Below are 5,979 nucleotides of genomic sequence, written 5' to 3' on the forward strand. Positions count from 1 at the left end.
CTGGCTGAATGACTGGTCCATTGAGTCATCATTGACCTTCCATGGGATTGGAGTTGCCAGGCCAATTGACCAAATCACTGATCTTTAAAAGCAGCTCTGCAGGCAGGAAGGGGGGGGGGGGGCTGAGTAGTACTAAACACACACACACACACACACACTCAGACTCACTTCATCCACCTCACTCTAATCAAGGAGCAGGCAGGACTCTGGGTCGCAACAGCGACACTAACAAGAGGCGACAGCTCCTCAGCGCTCGGGGCAACGACCAGCTCGGCTGTCGAGACCACGGAGAGAGTCCGCCAGGCACGCACTGAGGCAAGGTTTGCTGTTTTGGGAGGAGGAGGGAGCGGAGGGACGGAGGAGTCTGAAAGGAGGGGAGGGCAAGGAGCGAGCTGGTGGTGTGGATACGATGACAGTTAATGAGGGAGCGTGGACCCGACAAATGATACACATTGGCTTTGTGTATTAATACAGCAAACCGCTTTTCATCTTTAGTACCTTCTATAACTTTATTTATCCCGATTCGTGAAGGAGAGGTGCGAGAGCAACAGCGGATATACAAACAGAGACATGCACAAGCAAACAATCTGAACTGACGCGCACCCTCACCAGGCCATCCAGCCCTGGGGCCTCCTCGCAGAGTGCTGTTGCCCCCTCCCTGCCTTCCCGGCTCCACCACCCTCACCCCCATCTCCTCTGGAACACAGTTTAACTTCTGTCATTTAGATGAAGCAAGTGAGTCAGTCTAGCAGTAGCGAGAGGATGTGACAGGCCGGTAATGGACAGGACAAAGAGGGGATTTATGAAGTATTAGTAAACCTTAATAATTCACTAAACGAAAGACCCCGGGAGTCCCCCACGTCCTCCCAGTCCGGAGGTCCCCCGGTCTCTCTCTCAACCCCGGTGCCTGTTATACGAATGCAAAAGTCTTTTTGTTTATTTCTTTAACTGTTTGATGCTGCAGACTTCTGTGGGCCTCCGGTTTGTGGACCCCCGTAGTTATTGTTGTCCACTCATGATAAGAGACGGCCACTGTCTTGTGTGTTTTAAACGTCGACCCTGAGAGTTGAGAACTTATTCTCAGACTCTCTGCAGAGCTTGTTATCTAAAACACAAAGAGTCTCAAGGACCAGTGGTTTGATATTCGGGAAAATGGTCCTGAAGGAGAAAATGTTCCATAAAAAAAGAGAGATTCTCTGCTGAAGCAACATTAAGAAACTGTGGCAGGACGATTTTGATCATGTTGGTTTTAAACAGTCTGAAGAGGGAAAGTGGAGGGATGGTTGAAGTCAATAGACTTTTTTCATGGTAAAAATATAACTATACTTCATGGTAGTCAGACATCTGTGGTTCTTGAGGTATTTCAAGCCAAAATGACACAAAAATGTAATTAGAGACCAAAAAATATATGAGAATCAAGGGAGCAGGAGGCTGTGATCACATTTAAAACACATCGAGGTCATGTACCAGTTGTAAAATCAAGTGTCTGGTTTTGGACTCTTACCTGTCTGGGAAGTAAACAAAAGGACAATAGCCACTGTCCCAAATTCAGCGTAAACCTCCTCTCGCCGCCACCGGCTGGCAATTAACTGTGATCAGAGTTTAGCAGGTCACAATGAGTCGGACAGGTGGCCTAAAGGGACACACACACACACACACACACACACACACACACACACACACACACACACACACACACACACACACACACACACACACACACACACACACACACACACACACACACACACACACACACACACACACACACAGTAGAAGCATCCCTGTCCCTGCTGCTCCACCGTGGGTCCATCGACAAACAAGCCAGCCCACAGTTAATTTCCTCCCTCGGCCACCGTCCCTGTGACGACCGCCGCCCTGGCTGTGAGTGGCAGGCGCCCGTTCATTAGATCCCTGGACGCCCCCACTGGCTGCTCTTTTCGCCCTCCTTTGTGTGAATGTGTGTGAGTTGAGTGATAGTGGTGGTGGTGGGGTGGGGGTGGATTACAGAGGAGAAGTGACGGGTGTCAGTACTGAGGCCTGGTCCAGTCTGCTCTGGCCTGGTGTGACAGCGCTCCTGCCTGACCACCCTCGCCCTGACCCCCCCTCCCCCCCAGCCGCCCTCCTACCCTCCTCCTGCCTGAATCGCCCCGAGAGACGTGGAGGGTGATGGGGACTGGCACCGCAGGGCCCTCCTTGGCTGGTGCCTTTGCTGGTGGTCTCTGTGGCCTATTAGTGTCTTGCTATGGGCCTGTCAGACTGACAAAACAGGGGCCTGTCAAATTAAGACGGGGCAGAGTATTGGAGATATGTATTCAAACGCACCGAGGGGAGACGGTGGCGGGGAGGGCTGAAGAGAACCAGGATGAGGAAACCACCGGTGCTAATGTAGACGCTAAGTGAGAGTGACAGGTCGCGAGCCGATCGGAGGAAGAGAGAGAGAAACAGTAACCTCGGTTGATAATGGTGGTGCGCTTGTCCTGAGGAGACTTGTTAAGGGTCGGCCCAGACAGAAGCAGACAGCCACCTTTTCCAAAAAGATCTGAACGCAGGTAAACTGCTCCAAGTTTGGTCCAAACAGCTCGGAGTTACAGCACTCCTCGCTTAATGAGATCACACTGATGAGCAGGTGCATATATATATATATATATATATATGTGTGTTTGTGTGTGAGCGTGCAAGAGCGAATCATCCCAAAACACTGAAGTATTTACCGGAACAATAACTATTTTCTCTCTTGGCCTCCATCCATGAGTAACCAAGGTTCTGCTGACTTTCAGTCTCAGAGTTTACACGAACAACACAAGCACCAAAGGCGCCTCGCGTAATCTTTCAACACACTGACTCACAACTTAAAACTTTGTCTTGTGTTTTTCACTGTTTTGTTTCCCTGCACCTCCGGAGACACGTTGCTTATGCTTCAGGCCAGGCCATTATAAGACCGTGTGCGACGCACCTGCAGTGATTCTGAACCGTTATTGTCACAAAACCGGCGCAATGCGGAAATACGCGACTTCCCAACGAGCGGCTGCTCGTCTCCGAGCTTCGTCGCGTGTTGGTGTCGACACAGGTGGAGGATGAGCGGCTGCATCCGGCGTTGTGGCAGGGCTGTGACAAAAGCCTCGCGCGGGCATACATGTGCGTACGACGCAAGGGGGAGCGGTGGCGTTGTGTTTCAGAGAGAGAGAGAGAGAGAGAGAGAGAGAGAGAGAGAGAGAGAGAGAGAGAGGGAACTGCGACTCTCCCTCTCATGTCGCTGTGCGTTGCTGAGACTGAGAGGCTGATGCACAGTGGCAGCTCCCCCCTCGCAGCCACAGGCCTGCCCAGAGCCACTGCAGATGATAGTTTTAATTGCTTTCAATCTTTCAGGCTAGTCCCTGCCCAGTGGCACAGAGTGCTTGCGTGCGCGTCTGTGTGTGTGTGTGTGTGTGTGTGTGTGTGTGTGTGTGTGTGTGTGTGTGTGTGTGTGTGTGTGTGTGTGTGTGTGTGTACGGCACGTTTGCGCCGTGCAGTCATTGTCTGTGCGTGCTGTACACATATGTGGAGTGTGTTTGATGAATGTGTTTGTCCGTTATGAGAGGAGAATTAAGAGGAGGAATAAGGCCTCGCAGTGATACATCTGATGCTTCTGCAGAAGAGAGAGAGAGAGAGAGAGAGGGAAAAAAAAACTCCATATGTTTATCTGAATGATACAGATGAGAAAGGAGAGAGCGGATGGTTTAATAGATCTTCGTTTTCTTCTCGAAGCTTATGTGTGTTTATAAATAATAAAGTTCTGGGTATTCGTGCAAAGACCTCAAAACACGCACTCACGTCCTTAAAAGCATTTTCCATGCGGTGAACTACAAAACCAACCGATCAATAATGCAAACTGAAACTTGGAGATGTTGTTACAGAACATAGAAAACAGACTGTAATTAGAATGACAGTTATTTAATCCATAACTGTGGATGAAATAATTGGAAGCTTCAATAAGATGGATAGAACAGGTATAAATATATCTAAAACAGACCACTTACTGCTTTTAATGTTCTTTTAACTTTAAATATTGCTTAATATACAAACAAACAATTGTCCAAGAAGAGAATATAAGCGCTGAATAGATTTACTTCCAGATCCATTTAAATCTGGACAATAACAGATTAAATTGAACAGAATGTGACTTTCCCTTTCTATAATTTCATTACTGTATCATACATGAGTACATTTGTTTTAGTGAATGTGGGGTTCATTATACGTACAGTATTCCAATTGTCTGTGACTTTTTGGTAGAAAATGTCGGAATTTAGATCAACAATTGTAAAACGATTCTGATAAATCGAAAACATTTTATGTTTGACACATATATTTCCTGCATTCATTTTAATGTTGCCAAGACAAAAAAAAAAAGGATACAACACTTTTGAAATAATTACGACAAAATTGTATTTTAATGTGATTTACTTAAGTAATAATTGTAAGATGTAAGCTTGCCTTTATTAATTCACGTAGCTTTTCAATCAATCCATCTTGTGTAGGACTGAGGACGAGCTGGTGTCTGGAGTGGATCCCCGCTGGCTGGGGGCGCCGTCTGGGTTCACCCCGTCATCCACACCTGGGGGCATTTCAGAGTCACTGATTACCCTCACATGTATGTGTTTGGTGTGCAGGAGGAGACCGCAGTACTTGTCAGCATGTACAAAGAGAACATGCAAACCACAGACAAGAGAAGTCTGGCTTGGACTTGAACTGGGGGTTCTTTTGTGTGAGCTGCCAATGCCAACCACTGCACCACTGTGTGTACTCAGTCCAACCTTTATTTTGTATTATTTCCCAGTATTTGTCTAAAATATGTCCCATTTCATAGAAAACTATCACATTTCACAATAATAGAAAGCGTGTGGCTGACATGTCATTTATCTAATTTGTGTGATAGAAAGTGACTGATCCTGCGTCTGTCTGCAGACCAACAATCACCCCCCCCATCTAAAAAAAAAAACGCAGCTCAACCTCAACTGACAAAATGTAATCCCTTTACAGTCATGCACATGTACAGCCCTACACACACACACACGCACACGCACACGCACACGCACACACACACACACACACACACACACACACACACACACACACACACACACACACACACACACACTATCTGGCCGGGGGGTAAATTAAGTCCTAACATTCCCACAGAGGCTAATCTCCATCCATTTAGAGAGCTGTAATATTTAATCAGGAGGCCCCGGACCGTCTCCCAGCGCCACACGCTGTGGCACGGCTCATATGTTCACAGGAGAGGTCGGCCCAGAGGCGACGGAGGGGAATTCAACGCTAAAAGCCACGACGCATTCAACCACAGAGCCTCTCGCTCCTCTTCACTCTCTAATGCTGCATTCCTTCAGGGCAGAGGACACAGAATTATTGGTTTTTTTTTTTTTAATGCTATGTAATGTGCAGCAAACGACAGGAAAAGTTCTTTCTTTCTTTTTATGGTTCTGTCTTTTGTTCACCGAGCCGCTCACTGACTGTGTTGCTGTCGTGATCTTAATGGGGATGAAATCATTCTCTGATTAATTGATCATGTCACATGATAGATGTGGATAAAATGACATGTGACAAATGTGATGAAGATACTGTTTGGGAATTACAATACAAAATATGATTCATAATAATCATTTCTAATTTAATTTAATTTAATTTAATGTAATTTAATTTAATTTAATTTAATTGGGAGGTATAGCTCGGTTGGCAGAGAGGTCGTTTGTCAATTGGAAGGTTGCAGGTTTGGTTCTCATCTCTGCCTCCTTACATACTGAAGTGTCCTTGGGCAAGGCACAGGACCTTTGCACAGTTGCAGCCTCCAATACAGGTGAGTGTGGTGAGCTATGTAAAGCACTTCGGGGCTGCTCACATAGCTATAAGCGCAATTTAATTTGTACATTGTTTAAAAAATATGAAGTTTATTGGCTTTTTAATTATTTGAATATCAATTTA

The sequence above is a fragment of the Blennius ocellaris genome, assembly GCF_963422515.1.
Source record: "Blennius ocellaris genome assembly, chromosome: 21".
Taxonomy (NCBI): Eukaryota; Metazoa; Chordata; class Actinopteri; order Blenniiformes; family Blenniidae; genus Blennius; species Blennius ocellaris.